General features: G+C 45.7%; 1 protein-coding gene across 4 annotated transcripts in view; it reads right to left on the bottom strand.

Moving 5' to 3' along the window:
- Positions 1-18,005, bottom strand: part of CACNA2D3 (calcium voltage-gated channel auxiliary subunit alpha2delta 3) — a 3,251,448-nt gene that overhangs the window by 1,453,990 nt on the left and 1,779,453 nt on the right. The window lies entirely within an intron of this gene.

Raw genomic sequence — 18,005 nt, 5'->3', positions numbered from 1 at the left:
GCAGTCGGATTTACGCCCTAACTGAGCAGGAGAATCAACACCTACAAACTTACCTCGACCAGTATCTGGCAAATGGCTTCATCTGTCCATCCAAGTCCCCTGCCTCCACGGTCCTCTTTTGTTTACCTGAAAAGGAGGGTGACTTAAGAACTTGCATTGACTATAGAGCACTGAACCAGATCACGGTGAAGAATAGATACCCGTTACCACTTATCCCAGAACTCCTGGATTAGGTAAAAATCAACCAGATTTAGACAAAACTGGACCTACGAAGGGCCTACCCTCTTGAAAGGGTCAAAGAAGGAGATGAGTGGAAGACGGCATTCCGCACTAAATATGGTCTGTATGAATACCAGGTTACCCTTTGGGCTCTGTAATGCCCCTGCAGCGTTCCCGTTTTTTATGAATGATGTGCTCCGTGAATTACTGGACATTTGCACACTTGTCTACATTGATGACATTCTCATTTATTCAACTTCCAAAGAAGACCACGTTGGTCATGTCCGGGCAGATCTAGAAAAGCTTCGACAACATTGACTGTTTGCCAAGTTAGAAAAGTGTTTCTTCCATGTAACAGAGGTCGAATTTCTTGGCTTTATTCTTACACCAGAAGGCGTTCACATGGATACACGCAAGGTGGACGCTATCCATCAATAGCCAGCACCGACATCTACAAAAGGAGTACAAAGTGAGCTCAGGTTCGCCAACTTCTATCGTCGATTTATTCCCGGTTTCTCTCAGATTGTCCATCCTATTACCTCCCTGCTGCGAAAAAACAAACAATTCTGCTGGTCTACGGAGGCAGAGGAAGCCTTCCAAAAACTAAAGCTAGCATTTACCACAGCACCTGTTCTACGACACCTGCAACCAGACTTGCCAAACGTGGCCGAAACAGATGCCTCCAACATAGCAATGGGAGCTTTGTTGTCACAACGGAACTCTGAAACAGGACAGTTACACCCCGTGGCATTCTGGTCCCGTAAGTTTTCGGCTCCCGAATTGAACTATGCAATCACTGACAAATAATTACTATGAATCAAAGCAGCGTTTAAAGCGTGGAGACATTATCTTCTCGGAGCCAGACATACAGTCACTGTCATCACATCTCACCGATACCTACAATGCTTAAAGACCGCTAAGGCGTAATCATCCTTTGTTGCGCCCTCTTCTTGAATGAATACGACTTTATCATTACCTATAGACCAGGATAATGGAATGGGAAGGCGGATACCCTGTCCTGCATGAGTGAGGAAAAGGAAGCTTTCACTACAGCTGACCCTGTGGCCATCATTCCTGAAGAACGGATGCAAAACATGATTGTCGCAACTACCTGTTTGCATGACTTTAAACCCGACTTGCAGTGCCAGATGAGACAATTTGCCCAACAGGAATGGCTATTAAAAGGAGACTTATATAGCATTAAAAACAATCTACCATATTTCCAAGAGCGACTGTACATTCCAGATAAAAAACAGCAAAATCAGATCATTGCCAACTATCATGATTCCTTGGTGGGAGGACATCCAGGAATAACAAAGACTCAGGCTAAAATAAAGAAAAGCTACTGGTGGCCAACTTGGAGAAAGGACATCACCCAATTCATCATGACCTGCGGTGTCTGCGCGCAACAGAAATCCAAAAGCAAAATCCGGCTGGTCTATTACATCCATTGATGGTACTGCCAGTGCCTTGGCACACTCTGTCCATGGACTGTATCAGAGATCTTCCTTCCTGTAACGGATAGAACACCATCTTGGTTATTGTGGATCTGTTCTCCAAAATGGCTCACTTCATTCCTTTGAAAGGATTCCCTACTGCTTCTGCTCTTGCTACAGTGTTTCTGGAACAGATTGTGCGTGGGTTCCCATCGGTACTAATATCGGATCGTGGAACTCAATTTGTTTCAGCATTCTGGAGAAGGTGTAAAATTGCCAAGATTGACCTTCGGCTGTCCACAAGCCATCACCCTCAAACCGATGGCCAGACCAAACGCACCAACCAGGCATTAGAACACTATCTAAGATGCATGTATAACAATCCTAAAACCCCTGGAAAAACGTCCTTGGTTAGCGTTATATGCATTCAACAATTCCATTCACACCAGTACAGGGCAAAGTCCGATTTACACTGTGTATGGCCGACATCCATGGACACCTTTTTTCGATCCACTCGACACATTGGAAATGCCAGCAATAGCAAACTTGCACAAAACCATCCCCCAGGTTTTTAAAGAAGCAGCCGAGCATCTGACCTGAGCCAAAGAGAGACAAAAAAAGGTTTGCAGATCAACACCAAAGGGAAGCTTGCAGTTACCAGGTCAGAGACAAGGTCTGGTTAGCATCTAAAAACATCCCACTGCAAGGTCCAAGGGTTTTCCGCCCCAGATATTTGGGGCCTTGCACTATCAAAGCCATAATCAATCCTGCCGCCATGAAATTGGAGCTGCCATCCAATATGCAAATCAATCCGGTGTTTCATGTTTCCCTCCTCAAACCAATGAAACCGGGTACACAGATCAATACTCCACCAGATCCTGAAATAGTGGAAGGAGAATCGGAGTATGAGGTCAAAACTATCTTGGATTCCAAGATGATCCGGTCAAAGTTATATTATTTTATATATTGGAAAGACTATGGACCTCAAGACCGAACCTGGGAACCTAGTGAACATGTCCATGTGCCACGACTAATCAAACAGTTCTACCGCAATAACCCTACCAAACCAGGACCAGGAGAAGGACCACCCTTGAGAGGGGCCTTGCGGGGGAGCGCTGTCATGGTCACTGGTCCAGTGGGCCCAAGGACACTGACATTGTGCCATCAGGGGAAGAGGACAAAGGGTCACAATCACAAGGGGCCCGGGAGGACACAGTCCTGGCACCTTTGGCGCCAGGCTCATGAAAGTCAGGAACACTTTATTTTGTGTAAAAAAGCTTTTACTCTGGAGCTTCATTTTTCTGAAGCAGCTCCACGTGGACATTGTTCGGGTGTGGCCTCCCTGAGTTACTGTGCATGTGCTAACTCAGGGAGTGGCAAGGTGTGGCAGGCAAACCAGGCCTGATGGGCATGGCCTCACAAACTCTGCTACTATCCAAAGGCCAGCGCTTCGCGTTTATCTGCATTCACATGCATCGTAAGGCTCACTGTCACCTGGTATAAAGCACCTCGGGAATCCAGTCTCCTTCCTACGCGCTTGCATCCTGGAACCAGCATTCACCTGCATTCTTCACTCGCCGAACCTGACGTCCATTCTTCCATCATCTTCATCCTCCGGAACGCAGGAATCCTGCTCATGACACCAGAGCACAACACATTCTTCATCTCTGAAGGCAGACCCTGTAAAAGGACGAAAGACAAGATTAGACATAAGGAACATTCACTTTAAGGTCGTGCTTGCACAGTTCTTCACGCTCATCCTTAAACACCCACGTACCTGCTGCCAGACCACCGTGGGAGCATTCCCTTCTCATCCAGTGCCGCCTCGCGCTCCGTAGCTCTGCTGGGCACAATCACACTTATTTGGGAGAAATCAGGGATAGATATTAATAACGAGCGGACAAGGGGTTGTAGAAAGAACAATACAAATACTTCACGACAAACAAAGGGTAACGAGAAAGGGGAGACAAAGAGAGAACTGAAAGTCACTTACCAGAGAGGCGTGGAATAGTCACATCTGGACTGGACAACCACGAGCGAAGGGCCATGAAGGAACTCGGTCCTTATAAAAGCACCCCTGCCAGAAGTAGCAGGATGGAGAGCTCGCCATTAAGAATCAGCAGGTGAGCCTTAATGGGTTGATGCATGCTTACGGAAACCACGCTATGGGAATAAAGGTTTGAGAGGGGAATCAGTCACAGGCTGGCAAACTCGCGTCCTCTCATATCTACGTAGCAGCAGTGCTACAATTCACTGCAGCCCACAGCCTATTTACCGAGGAAGAAGGTAGGCAGAGGGGATCTACTTCCTGGGAAGGCTGCAACTGTGCCCCAACAAGCCTGCAGAGACCAGGTGAGCATAACACAATAAGCTTTGATTCACAGGTATGTCTAGCACTCCACCGCTATAGAACATAGCTGTATCCTGCATACATCTACAACTATCACTACTCAACTTCACAACACATATCACCACTTCCAATAGAATGTAGCTGAATCCTATACAATAATTCTGTCCAGCTGTGCACATAATCAGTCTGCTTGACAATCCTAATCTCTGGTCTGTCACAGCACCCATCCACTTTTCTGCTTTCCATGGACTTCTAACAGGGACCTAGCCACTCCCTATCTACCTTTGTACTGGCTAAAAATGCACACACACATTATAGAATCCTCCTTCACATGTCATATCTCGGAACTGGGTCCTCTAAAGGGCATTCATCCCACAGTGCTTTGAGGCCATACCAATGGCAGGAGGTGCTATACAAATGCCATATAACATAACATAACGCTATGATAGTGACATATGCATGTCACAGCCAGCATATTGTTAACTGTTTCTGTAGAGAGCATATATCATTTCTTTTTCTGGAGATCTCACACTCACTTTAAAAATATGAAGACAGTCTCTAGTTTCCTTCTCTGCATGTTCATTTGTGGACAGGACTAATAGCCTCGTAACATGAATCTTCCTTCTGCAGCCTTTAAGTTGGTCTCTCTGATTCATCCATCCATAAAATTGATCATATTGCTGTGTGATCCACCTTATTCTCACACACTGTCATCAATGATACTGCACATGTTATTGGTCAATTCCTTTCATTGGGTTCCGTCATAGTCAGGCACTTCCAAAGAAGAATATATATGTGCCATCTTATTTTGTGTATTTTCTATTATTTTTTAACATGAGCAATGCGGGGGGGGGGGGCTATTTCACTCCTGCACTTTTCAATACAACATCATTGTTAATTAAGCACAGTTCTCTATAATCCTCTAGTGCATAACTACACCTATATATGCAGCATTAATGCATAGAATATTTAGTCATAATGTTATGAATATTAATAATTGTGTTAATTTTTTTATCAAAGAAGATTATTTGAATTTGCAAGCTAACAATGCACAATTCTGTTTTTTTTTCTAAGTTATACAGTTACAGATCTATGAGGAAAATTAGTTTCTATATAAAATGTAATGGCAAGCAAGTACTGGATGCATTTTAAGATGGAGAATAGATGTTGTGCTTCAACACAATGGCCCTCATTGCGATACCGGCGCTAAACCATGGCGCTATTAGCACCATGGTTGGTGCCAGTTCCGTAACATGTCCGCCATGGTGAAATGGGGAAATACCGCCCCATTCCAAGGTTGGCGGTGCAGTACTTCCCCATTTCCCCATTTCCCCATGGCCCTTCCCCATTCCCATTTTTGCCCCATAGGGCATAATGGGAATGGCGAAGGCGCTAAATCCGGTACAGCAAATTGCGGTACCGTACTTACCGCGAAGGTCCCTTTGCGGGTCCCTACTTTAACGGCTGGTCCAGACCAGCCGTTCAGGTCGGGTCCCGCAAAGGGACCTCATAGTAAGGCGCTAAGTGGTTAACGGCGCCGCAGCCTTTTACGGCGCCTTTAACCAGTTAGCGCCTGGGAATTAATGAGGCCCAATGACTCTGTGAGCAAATATTTGTAATTTATTAAGGCAATGATTTCTTGAAATGAGATTGCAAGTCAAGTTTGTTGTTCTGAGGTAGTCTCAGCTGATGGCTGGCTTAATTGTGAGGCAGTGCTGAAACATGAAGCAAAAATGAGTGGGCACCACTGGAATATTAATCTCCTTAATGTCCTTATTACTTGGTAAATGAAGTCTCTGATGTATATACCCAATAGCAGGGTAGTTCACTATGTGCAGGAGCCGGCTGTAAAAGAATTGGAGACACCCAAGTCAAAAAATAACAGTAGAAGCAAGAGACCAGGTGCAATACCCAGTCATACAGCCGCTCTCTGAATCCCAATCCGGCTTTTGATTAGTTACAATGTTGGTAGACACTTAGTGTAGAGTTAAAAGATGATTAGAAAAGAGATGATTAGAAAAAACTCAAAAGTAATATTGTTTTCTCAATGATGATTTTATCCAAAAATAATAATGCGTAGTCACTAATAATTTTTAGTGAGGAAGAGTTCTGCCACAAGTCACTCTTTCAACCGACTCTAATTGTGCCAATGCATTTCGGAATACAAATTCCTTCATCAGGGCAAGTCTAAACAACATAAACATAACATATAGATTCTTTTGAAAGTAACAATACCGTGAATATTATGAAACAAATTCAAGACCATGGATATAACAATTATGTGAAACATGCATGAAAATATGTCGAAATAGAATTAGCATCCAGTTAAATAGCATATGAAAATAAAATGTAATAAAACACATACCCAGCAATAATGTTTGTAGAAGTAGAAGGAGGACCGGAAATTGAAAAAAGAATAAAAGCAATCAAACAGAGAAAAGTCATGTCTTCATAAAGTATGGCCATACAAAACGGAATGTTGTCTGTTACCAGAATGAAGTAAATTAATGTGGCAACTCAACTAAGGGGCTGAGATCGTCCGAAAAGCGAACCGCTCCCCAAATCCAATGTAAAGCAGTCTCTGTAAACATAGACCCATCTAGTTTATAATCCCACTAGGTTCACAACGTTGCAAATCACAACGTTCGTGGTAAAGTGTAGAGAATACGCTTACCGTCACAGAGAGTATAGCGGAGCTGTTCTCTCTATGTCTGCCAGTAGCAAACTGACCGCGCTGCATCGGAGTGTTACTTAGCAACCTAGCTAAATATGACACGTGATCGCGGCTCCTCGCTAGAGGGCACGATGCAAGTATCAAGGCTGCAATCAAGCCAGTAGGCTTTAATTAAACGGATTAAACTATTTTAGGAGACTAATGGGCTCATAACTAGAGAATTAAACCAATTAAGAAAATTAAATAGAAGTAGGTGAAAATCATAGAAAGTGAAGAAATACTCAACGCCAAAATTCCGGGTAATGTAACAAAGAAGAACGTAGCGCATGTAGGAGGGACAGAACAGAATAAAAAGAATTATGAAAAAGGATGTAGCTATGTCAATATTTCACATCATGCATCAAATCGTAGATATATAGAAAGATGCTGCCAGTGGTGTCGTCATCAAGATGGCACCTTGGGTCCTGGATAAAAATCCAGGATATGCAGCATGCGAATGACACCTATGGGGAGTGTTATAAATCCACATTGTCCGTAAAATTCCAAAATACCAGCCATATTAGTAAGTTTGTGTTAACAATAGTTACATGTAAATCATGGTGCCACTAGTATATGGATGTAATTCTAAACAGGTCCATCCAAACAGAAATAACATACAATTAGAGAAAACAAAGAAAAGTAATCTCCTCATTTAGTCCATTAGGTACCAAACTGCCAAGCCTGTCTATCTAGTAAGTTTCCCTGCGATTTAGACTTTGGCTTAGATCCTCATGAGGACTGTTCTTGGTAAGTACTTCCAAAATCACAAATCTTATCTATGTCACATTATGTCCATTAGCCACCCAATGTCGTGCCACAGCTGAATGGTGTTCACATTACGGAGACAGGACCGATGTTCACTCCACCTTAGTTTGGCTGTTGTTGTCGACTGTCCAACATAGAATTTCCCACATGGGCACTTGATCCCATAAATGATGTTACTGCTGTCACAAGTCCCAAATGTCTTCAGCAGAATCTTCTGTCCTGTTCTCGGATGGTTGATGATGTTGCCTTTGATAACAAAGTTACAATTAACACAATGGAGGTAAGGGAATGTACCAGTACGTTGGGTTGTAGGTCCTTTTATTGCTGGTTTAGTTTGCACCTTAGGTTCCTACTACGTTGATATGCAAAAACTGGTTTTTCATTAAACAGATTCTGTACTCTAATGTCATTTTTGAATATCTCCCAGTGTTTCATGATAGTTTTCTTGATTTTATTACTTTGAGTTGAACATTTTGAAACGTATACTGGTGACTTCAATTCTCTCCTTTCCTTGGGGTTCTGTACTGATAATAGAGTCTCTCGTGACAGGGCATTGACCTTGTCAGATGCTAAATCAAGCTCATCCTGCTAGTATCCACGGGCCAGAAATGTCTAATTCATCTCCATCTGTTGCATTTTACAGTCTTCAGGATCACTCACTATCTTCTTTACCCGTAGTCGCTGACTGTATGGCAGGTTTTTGAGCAAACTTGGCTGGTGAAAGCTGAGGCGATGCAAGAGGTTATTGCGATCAGTGATTTTCCGAAACAGAGAAGTACTGTAGCTGTTAGCTTGCTTTCTGACCTGGACATCTAGGAATGTTATGGTGTCATATGAAGTTTCCTTAGTGAATTGTAGCTACAAAACTCCTCCATACAGGAACCTTAAACCACATGAAATGAGATTAATCAGGGACCTGTTTAGTGACAAAAGTATCACCATCCGTCCGGCAGATAAGGGGGGAGCTCTAGTCATCCAGAATACAACTGACTATGATGCCGAGTGTATTAGACAGCTCCAAGATCATACCACATATACCACTTTAGACCATGACCCAACCCTCTCTATTCAATAGAACTTGAAGAGCCTTTTGGCTAAAGCACTAGAATTGGAATGGATCAATGAGCATACACAAAGTTTTCTTTCCAAAAGTCATCCGAGAATACCAAATTTCTACACGCTGCCGAAGATCCATAAGGATGGTACTAAACCACCTGGCAGACCAATCGTCGCAGGAATAGAGAGCATTAACCAACCTCGAGGCATCTATATCGACTTCTTCCTACAGCCTCTAATCCAGAAAACATGTACTTACACTTGGGATACCACCCACTTCCTTCAAAAACTCAACTCTTTGACACCTTTACAAGAAGATTTGATGTTCACAATTGACGTGAAGAGTCTCTACACCTCCATACCTCCTGACCTAGGGATAGAAGCTGTGGAATGGCTTTTGCTTGAAGCACCTGAAATACGTGCCCAGAAGGAATTTATACTGGTTCTTCTACAATTTATCACAGAAAACTCTTATTTTCAGTATGGCAATCAGTTCTATTTACAAATTGCAGGAACTTCAATGGGGGCCACTATGGCACCCTCATACGCCAATAGTTTCATGTACAAATTTGAGACTGACCATGTATTGAAGAGACAAGAATGGAATAAGGACATTCGGTTATGGACAAGATACATAGATGATATCTTTGGAGTCTGGAAGGGGACCAAAGAGTCTTTTGAGATATTTTTTGAATATCTTAACAGCATTGACCAAAGGATACAATTCACTAAGGAAACTTCATATGACACCATAACATTCCTAGATGTCCAGGTCAGAAAGCAAGCTAACAGCTACAGTACTTCTCTGTTTCGGAAAATCACTGATCGCAATAACGTCTTAAATCACCTCAGCTTTCACCAGCCAAGTTTGCTCAAAAACCTGCCATACTGTCATGATCTCTGCTTCCAAAAGATCAGGACTTGCCCGACTCCCTTGGAAGCAGACCCATAACCCCGGTTCGGAGTGCCAGCCAGTCCCAATTGGGACCTTTTGGACCCTGTCCTGGCGCCAGTGGCACCAGGCTCATAAAGATGCCCAGTCCCAGCGCTGGAAGCGCCGGGCTCATAATGCTTGGGTGGACTTACCTGCAGCAGACCATGCTGCTTACTTACCTGCCAGTTGAACCCCTGATCCTGTTCTGTTTGGGACTACTTTTCCTGTTGGGTGGGGCAGGAGCCACTTCCTAGGTTCAGAACACTGGAACTCTTCTGGAAAGCAGGAACTCTTTTCTTACCTAGGCGTGGCTGTGGAAGGAGATACCTAAGCACTAAAGGAGGCTATTTAAACCACACCCGATGGATGAATCTTGCTTTGTGTTATTCTGCATTCTCTGCAGCAGAACGCTCATCGTGTCTTCTGCTTCTCATCCTGGGCCTAAGGGAACAAAGGCTTACCATCCTGGAATCCAGTCTTCAGCAGCACCTGTAAAGACAAAGAAAGAACAGGTTAGCACTACGGTCTTCAGTGGCAGCGCATCTCTTACCTGGTCCATCGGCTGTCACCAACGCCTCGCGCTGCATTCCGGCATCTGAAAGACAAAAGCTTACCAGCTCTTCGCACGCTCCGGAGGCCTTCAGCGCTGCATCCCGCATCTGAAAGACAAAAGAAGGTGCGTTTAAAGACATTGGGCACCTTTATTACTCACGTGCCATTACTCCTTCCCACGCCGAATCCAGTGGGTATTCCAGCACCCTTCAGCTTCTCTAAAGCTCCAAACTTGTACCTGCAAGATAAAAGGGACAGTTAGTGCGCATCGTGAAGCAGGCTACAAGCGCTTACTTACGTGCTTCCAGGCGCTTCTATTCCTCACGCGGGTTCGATCTTCAACTCTCATCAGCCCGCCATCCGCCATCGCCGGAACCCTGCAAAACAAGAGATATCATTACAAAAGACTTTTAAGACATTTGAAGTGCCCAGAACTTACCGTTCGTGCAGTTAACGATGGACAGCAGTCCTCTGAGGTCAAGAGGCCTGCACCCTTATCCAGTGAAGAAACTGGTTATGGCACCCTGCCCCGAGGCAGATGGAGAGCTCGGCGTTCACTTACCTAAGACATCTTACTCTTCAAGTCAGACATACAGTGCACAGAGGTCCAGCCCAAAGAACCAACCGTGTGTTACACATCACCTTTGAAGATACGGCATTCACCCAGTCAAGACCGGCGCCTCTGCGGGAATCAGGTGAGCGTTACAGAACACAAAGCCTACCGCAAAACTCCCACCCAGGCGCTATGGAAACCTCGGATACCGACCAGCTAGCCCAGTTACTTGGGGAACTAAGAGCAGAAGTGCATGCAGCCCGTCAGGAAACGAATGCTCTAAGAAGGGAACTGATTATTTCCAAGGAGCGAACAGACGATCTCGCTAGGCAATTGCTACAGTCACAAGCCGGACAAACTCTGTTACCCGCATCAGGGGCAAATCTTCCTTCAACATCCTCTACGAACCCAGTGCAGATCAACCTACCTGGGAATGTACCTCTGGCTCCGCCCGAACGATTTTCTGGTGACCCAAAGAGGTTTGCAGTATTTATTAATCAGTGCCGGTTGCACTTCTTATGCCGGCCAGCAGCCTTTCCAACTGATCAAGCTAAGGTAGCTTTCGTGCTTTCGTACCTTAGTGGCAATGCGGCAGACTGGTCGATCCCTCTAGTTAATCAAGATGATCCGGTTCTCCATGATTTTCAAGCTTTTCAGCTTAGTATGGAAAAACTGTTTGCAAGACATTCACAGGGGCAGGCCTTGGACAATGAGCTCCTTTCATTGCGACAGGGTAATCAAGACCTTTTGGCTTATATTGCGTCTTTCAACAGACTGATAGTGGAAACTCGATGGCCTGAGGACAAAAGGATTACGCTGTTTTATAGAGGTCTACGTGGAGAGCTCAAAGATGTGTTAGCCCAAGTAGTGAATCCCCCGCAAGACTGTTCGGACTATATTGACTTAGTCGTTCAAATTGACCACAGACTGCAGAACAGGAAGGCCGATCGTTCCAAGTTTGATGCTCGAGTATTTTCCAAACCACCAACTCCTACCAAAGGAGTAGACTCCGGGGAACCCATACAAATAGGGGGCCTGAAAGGACCACTAACACAAAAGGAGCGGGAAATGAGAAAACAGCTGCAATTATGCCTCTATTGCGGAAACTCGGGGCACGTCCTTCGAGACTGTCCGGCGAAACCAGCCAAGAAGGCAGTAGGAGCTGCAGTTACCAGGGTCACAAACTCTGAGCAGGGAAACGACCTCGCCCGACAAGAATAGAGGTCCTCTTGCCGAGCGTTAAAACCAGTTCAGTGACCTCGCATTTCGTGATACCTATGGTCCTCATTAGCCCTGAACATCCAGATCGATTACATGCGATTGAAGCTTACGTCGACAGCGGTGCCATCGGCAATTATGTGGATCATGAAATGGTTTTGAGGATGAATCTGACTCTTTGTCCAAAGGCTGTAAAGGACGTCATTACTACGGTGGATGGTACGGAGATAGCCTCCGGACCAGTAACGCATACCACCCAAGAAGTGACGCTAGTAAGTCAAGATGGACACCATGAGAAGATTGTGTTCGATGTGATCAAGGCCCCTCAGTTCCAGATTATTCTAGGAATTCCTTGGATAGAGAAGCACAGTCCTCAGATCGATTGGCGAGCAAGAACGGTTCAGTTTCCAGAATGTGTCTCTACTTGTCACCCTCGACCTGGTGTTGCACTGGCAGCAATTTCCTCGGAGGCTCCCCAGTTACCTCCTGAATACCTAGAATTCCAAGATGTTTTCCGAAAGGATCAGGCTAACTCTCTACCTCCTCATAGGTCTTATGACTGCCAGATAGACCTGATACCTGGATCTACTCCTCCTTGTAGTAGAATTTATGCCCTCACCGAGCCTGAGAATCTTCACCTCCGACAATACCTGGATCAATACCTAGCGAATGGGTTGATTCGTCCTTCCAAGTCCCCTGCTTCCTCAGCTTTGTTCTTCGTTCCAAAAAAAGAAGGGGACCTTAGAACTTGTATAGATTATCGCGCCCTGAACCAGATCACCGTTAAGAATAGATATCCGTTACCTTTGATCCCTGAACTCCTGGACCAAGTCAGAAAAGCATGCATATATACAAAGCTGGATCTTAGAGGAGCCTACCACTTGGTACGAGTAAAAGAGGGCGATGAATGGAAGACGGCCTTCCGCACCAAGTATGGGCTATTTGAAACTCGGGGCACGTCCTTCGAGACTGTCCGGCGAAACCAGCCAAGAAGGCAGTAGGAGCTGCAGTTACCAGGGTCACAAACTCTGAGCAGGGAAACGACCTCGCCCGACAAGAATAGAGGTCCTCTTGCCGAGCGTTAAAACCAGTTCAGTGACCTCGCATTTCGTGATACCTATGGTCCTCATTAGCCCTGAACATCCAGATCGATTACATGCGATTGAAGCTTACGTCGACAGCGGTGCCATCGGCAATTATGTGGATCATGAAATGGTTTTGAGGATGAATCTGACTCTTTGTCCAAAGGCTGTAAAGGACGTCATTACTACGGTGGATGGTACGGAGATAGCCTCCGGACCAGTAACGCATACCACGAATATCACGAATATCAGGTCATGCCCTTCGGACTTTGCAATGCCCCGGCCGCCTTTCAATATTTTATGAACGATGTCCTCAGAGAGCTCATAGATGTGTGTGTTGTTGTTTACATTGACGACATTCTCGTTTATTCTTCATCGGAAACTGAACATCGGAAACACGTGAAAATGGTCCTCGAGAGATTGCGTCAACACAAACTTTTCGCTAAGTTGGAAAAATGTGTTTTCAACGTGACTGAAGTTGAATTCTTGGGATTCATATTATCACCTAGCGGAGTGCGTATGGATTCAAAGAAGGTCGATGCAATTCTCAAATGGCCATCGTCATCCTCCGTAAAAGGTGTTCAAAGCATGTTAGGCTTCGCTAGCTTTTACCGCAGGTTTATCCCCAAATTCTCTCGAATAGTCCAGCCCATCACCGCCTTGTTAAAGAAAAACAAACGTTTTGAATGGTCTACCGAGGCGGAACAAGCTTTCCAGAATTTGAAGACTAGATTTATCTCTGCACCGATCTTAAAACATCCTCGCCCAGAACTCCCCTACATCGTTGAAACTGATGCTTCGAGCCTTGCCATGGGGGCAGTTCTATCACAAAAGGACCCATTAACCAATCAGTTGCATCCCGTGGCATTTTGGTCCCGCAAATTCTCGCCTCCTGAAATCAATTACACTATTACTGATAAGGAACTTCTAGCTATCAAGTCCGCCTTTAAGGCTTGCCGGCATTATCTTCTGGGGGCCCGACACACCGTTACTGTGATTACAGATCACCGAAACCTGCAATATTTGAAAACCGCAAAAACTCAATCCTCTAGGCAACTCCGTTGGGCACTATTCTTTGCCGAGTTTGACTTCATAATTACCTTTCGACCTGGTACACAAAACGGTAAAGCTGATGCCCTTTCTCGGATGGGAGTGGAAGAACATTTGATCAATCCTAAACCTGTACCTATCATTCCCGAACAAATAATTCTAGGTGTAATCGCCACACAATCCATAGAGGAAGTTAAGGATAAAGCCAGGCTACTGGTAACTCCAGCAGACATACAGAATTGGCATCTGCAGGGAAAGGACTTTACGGTGAAGGACAACCTATTATATTTCCAAGAACGGTTATACCTGCCCAGCACAGATTTACAGAAAAAGGTAATCTCTTGTTATCACGATGCTTTAATGGAAGGACATCCCGGTATGACCAAGATCTCGGAAAAGATCAAGCGCTACTTCTGGTGGCCGTCTTGGAAAAAAGATATCAGAGACTTTATAATGTCCTGTGGAGTATGCGCCCAAAACAAGAGTCAAAAGGAAAAACCAGCCGGCCTCTTACGCCCTATTGACATCCCGCCTTGCCCTTGGCATACGCTTTCTATGGACTTCATCACCGATCTACCTCCATGCTCCGGATACAATACGATCCTAGTAATCGTGGACCTATTCTCCAAGATGGCGCATTTCATTCCACTCAAAGGCTTACCAACAGCAGCAACTCTGGCCCGAGAATTTCTCGAAAACATCGTCCGACTGCACGGTTTTCCTTCAGTTCTAATTTCGGATCGAGGTAGTCAATTTATTTCTCATTTTTGGCGAAGTTGCTGTCGGTCGGCTCAAATTGATGTGAGACTTTCGACCAGCCACCACCCTCAAACCGACGGACAAACCGAGAGGACCAATCAAACTCTGGAACAGTATTTGCGCTGCATGCTACAACAAACTGAAAAAACTTGGAAAGATATCCTTTGGATAGCCGAATATGCCTACAATAACTCTGTCCACTCGGGAACTGGGAAGACCCCGTTTTTTCTTTTATACGGTAGTCACCCTCGAACCTCTGAGTTGGATCCACTCCAAGATCTTGGAACACCAGCAGTAGACCACCTGCATTCTACAATCACCCAAGCCTTTAAGGAAGCTGTTTCTCACCTTCAAAGGGCTAAAGAACAATACAAGAAAGGAGCAGACCAACATCGGAAGGAAGCCCCCCAATATCAAGTAGGAGATCAAGTCTGGTTATCCACCAAATATCTACCTCTAAAAGGACCACGCACATTCAACCCAAGATACCTTGGTCCCTATTCCATCACTACCATAGTAAATCCAGTAGCGGTCAAGTTGGACTTGCCCCCTCACATGAAGATACATCCGGTCTTCCACGTCTCTCTATTAAAACCCGTGCAACCTCAAACCCGACTAACTACATCTCCAAAACCTATTCTAGTTGATGGAGAACTCGAGTTTGAAGTCAAAAGCATCCTGGATTCCAAGATCTCCAAATCTAAACTATTTTACCTGATTGACTGGAAAGGCTACGGTCCCCAAGAAAGATCCTGGGAACCTGCAGAATATGTCCACGCGCCTCGTCTAATCAAAAGATTTCATCGAACATTTCCTAACAAGCCCAAACCCCCGGAGAAGCCCGGTTTGGGAGGGGCCTTGAGGGGGGGTACTGCCATGATCTCTGCTTCCAAAAGATCAGGACTTGCCCGACTCCCTTGGAAGCAGACCCATAACCCCGGTTCCGAGTGCCAGCCAGTCCCAATTGGGACCTTTTGGACCCTGTCCTGGCGCCAGTGGCACCAGGCTCATAAAGATGCCCAGTCCCAGCGCTGGAAGCGCCGGGCTCATAATGCTTGGGTGGACTTACCTGCAGCAGACCATGCTGCTTACTTACCTGCCAGTTGAACACCTGATCCTGTTCTGTTTGGGACTACTTTTCCTGTTGGGTGGGGCAGGAGCCACTTCCTAGGTTCAGAACACTGGAACTCTTCTGGAAAGCAGGAACTCTTTTCTTACCTAGGCGTGGCTGTGGAAGGAGGTACCTAAGCACTAAAGGAGGCTATTTAAACCACACCCGATGGATGAATCTTGCTTTGTGTTATTCTGCATTCTCTGCAGCAGAACGCTCATCGTGTCTTCTGCTTCTCATCCTGGGCCTAAGGGAACAAAGGCTTACCATCCTGGAATCCAGTCTTCAGCAGCACCTGTAAAGACAAAGAAAGAACAGGTTAGCACTACGGTCTTCAGTGGCAGCGCATCTCTTACCTGGTCCATCGGCTGTCACCAACGCCTCGCGCTGCATTCCGGCATCTGAAAGACAAAAGCTTACCAGCTCTTCGCACGCTCCGGAGGCCTTCAGCGCTGCATCCCGCATCTGAAAGACAAAAGAAGGTGCGTTTAAAGACATTGGGCACCTTTATTACTCACGTGCCATTACTCCTTCCCACGCCGAATCCAGTGGGTATTCCAGCACCCTTCAGCTTCTCTAAAGCTCCAAACTTGTACCTGCAAGATAAAAGGGACAGTTAGTGCGCATCGTGAAGCAGGCTACAAGCGCTTACTTACGTGCTTCCAGGCGCTTTTATTCCTCACGCGGGTTCGATCTTCAACTCTCATCAGCCCGCCATCCGCCATCGCCGGAACCCTGCAAAACAAGAGATATCATTACAAAAGACTTTTAAGACATTTGAAGTGCCCAGAACTTACCGTTCGTGCAGTTAACGATGGACAGCAGTCCTCTGAGGTCAAGAGGCCTGCACCCTTATCCAGTGAAGAAACTGGTTATGGCACCCTGCCCCGAGGCAGATGGAGAGCTCGGCGTTCACTTACCTAAGACATCTTACTCTTCAAGTCAGACATACAGTGCACAGAGGTCCAGCCCAAAGAGCCAACCGTGTGTTACACATCACCTTTGAAGATACGGCATTCACCCAGTCAAGACCGGCGCCTCTGCGGGAATCAGGTGAGCGTTACAGAACACAAAGCCTACCGCAAAACTCCCACCCAGGCGCTATGGAAACCTCGGATACCGACCAGCTAGCCCAGTTACTTGGGGAACTAAGAGCAGAAGTGCATGCAGCCCGTCAGGAAACGAATGCTCTAAGAAGGGAACTGATTATTTCCAAGGAGCGAACAGACGATCTCGCTAGGCAATTGCTACAGTCACAAGCCGGACAAACTCTGTTACCCGCATCAGGGGCAAATCTTCCTTCAACATCCTCTACGAACCCAGTGCAGATCAACCTACCTGGGAATGTACCTCTGGCTCCGCCCGAACGATTTTCTGGTGACCCAAAGAGGTTTGCAGTATTTATTAATCAGTGCCGGTTGCACTTCTTATGCCGGCCAGCAGCCTTTCCAACTGATCAAGCTAAGGTAGCTTTCGTGCTTTCGTACCTTAGTGGCAATGCGGCAGACTGGTCGATCCCTCTAGTTAATCAAGATGATCCGGTTCTCCATGATTTTCAAGCTTTTCAGCTTAGTATGGAAAAACTGTTTGCAAGACATTCACAGGGGCAGGCCTTGGACAATGAGCTCCTTTCATTGCGACAGGGTAATCAAGACCTTTTGGCTTATATTGCGTCTTTCAACAGACTGATAGTGGAAACTCGATGGCCTGAGGACAAAAGGATTACGCTGTTTTATAGAGGTCTACGTGGAGAGCTCAAAGATGTGTTAGCCCAAGTAGTGAATCCCCCGCAAGACTGTTCGGACTATATTGACTTAGTCGTTCAAATTGACCACAGACTGCAGAACAGGAAGGCCGATCGTTCCAAGTTTGATGCTCGAGTATTTTCCAAACCACCAACTCCTACCAAAGGAGTAGACTCCGGGGAACCCATACAAATAGGGGGCCTGAAAGGACCACTAACACAAAAGGAGCGGGAAATGAGAAAACAGCTGCAATTATGCCTCTATTGCGGAAACTCGGGGCACGTCCTTCGAGACTGTCCGGCGAAACCAGCCAAGAAGGCAGTAGGAGCTGCAGTTACCAGGGTCACAAACTCTGAGCAGGGAAACGACCTCGCCCGACAAGAATAGAGGTCCTCTTGCCGAGCGTTAAAACCAGTTCAGTGACCTCGCATTTCGTGATACCTATGGTCCTCATTAGCCCTG

This window comes from Ambystoma mexicanum, chromosome 2p, assembly GCF_040938575.1.
Source record: "Ambystoma mexicanum isolate Mex_15411 chromosome 2p, UKY_AmexF1_1, whole genome shotgun sequence".
Lineage (NCBI taxonomy): Eukaryota > Metazoa > Chordata > Amphibia > Caudata > Ambystomatidae > Ambystoma > Ambystoma mexicanum.
Note: the sequence above shows the minus strand (reverse complement) of the source record. Positions and strands in the feature narration are given on the sequence as shown.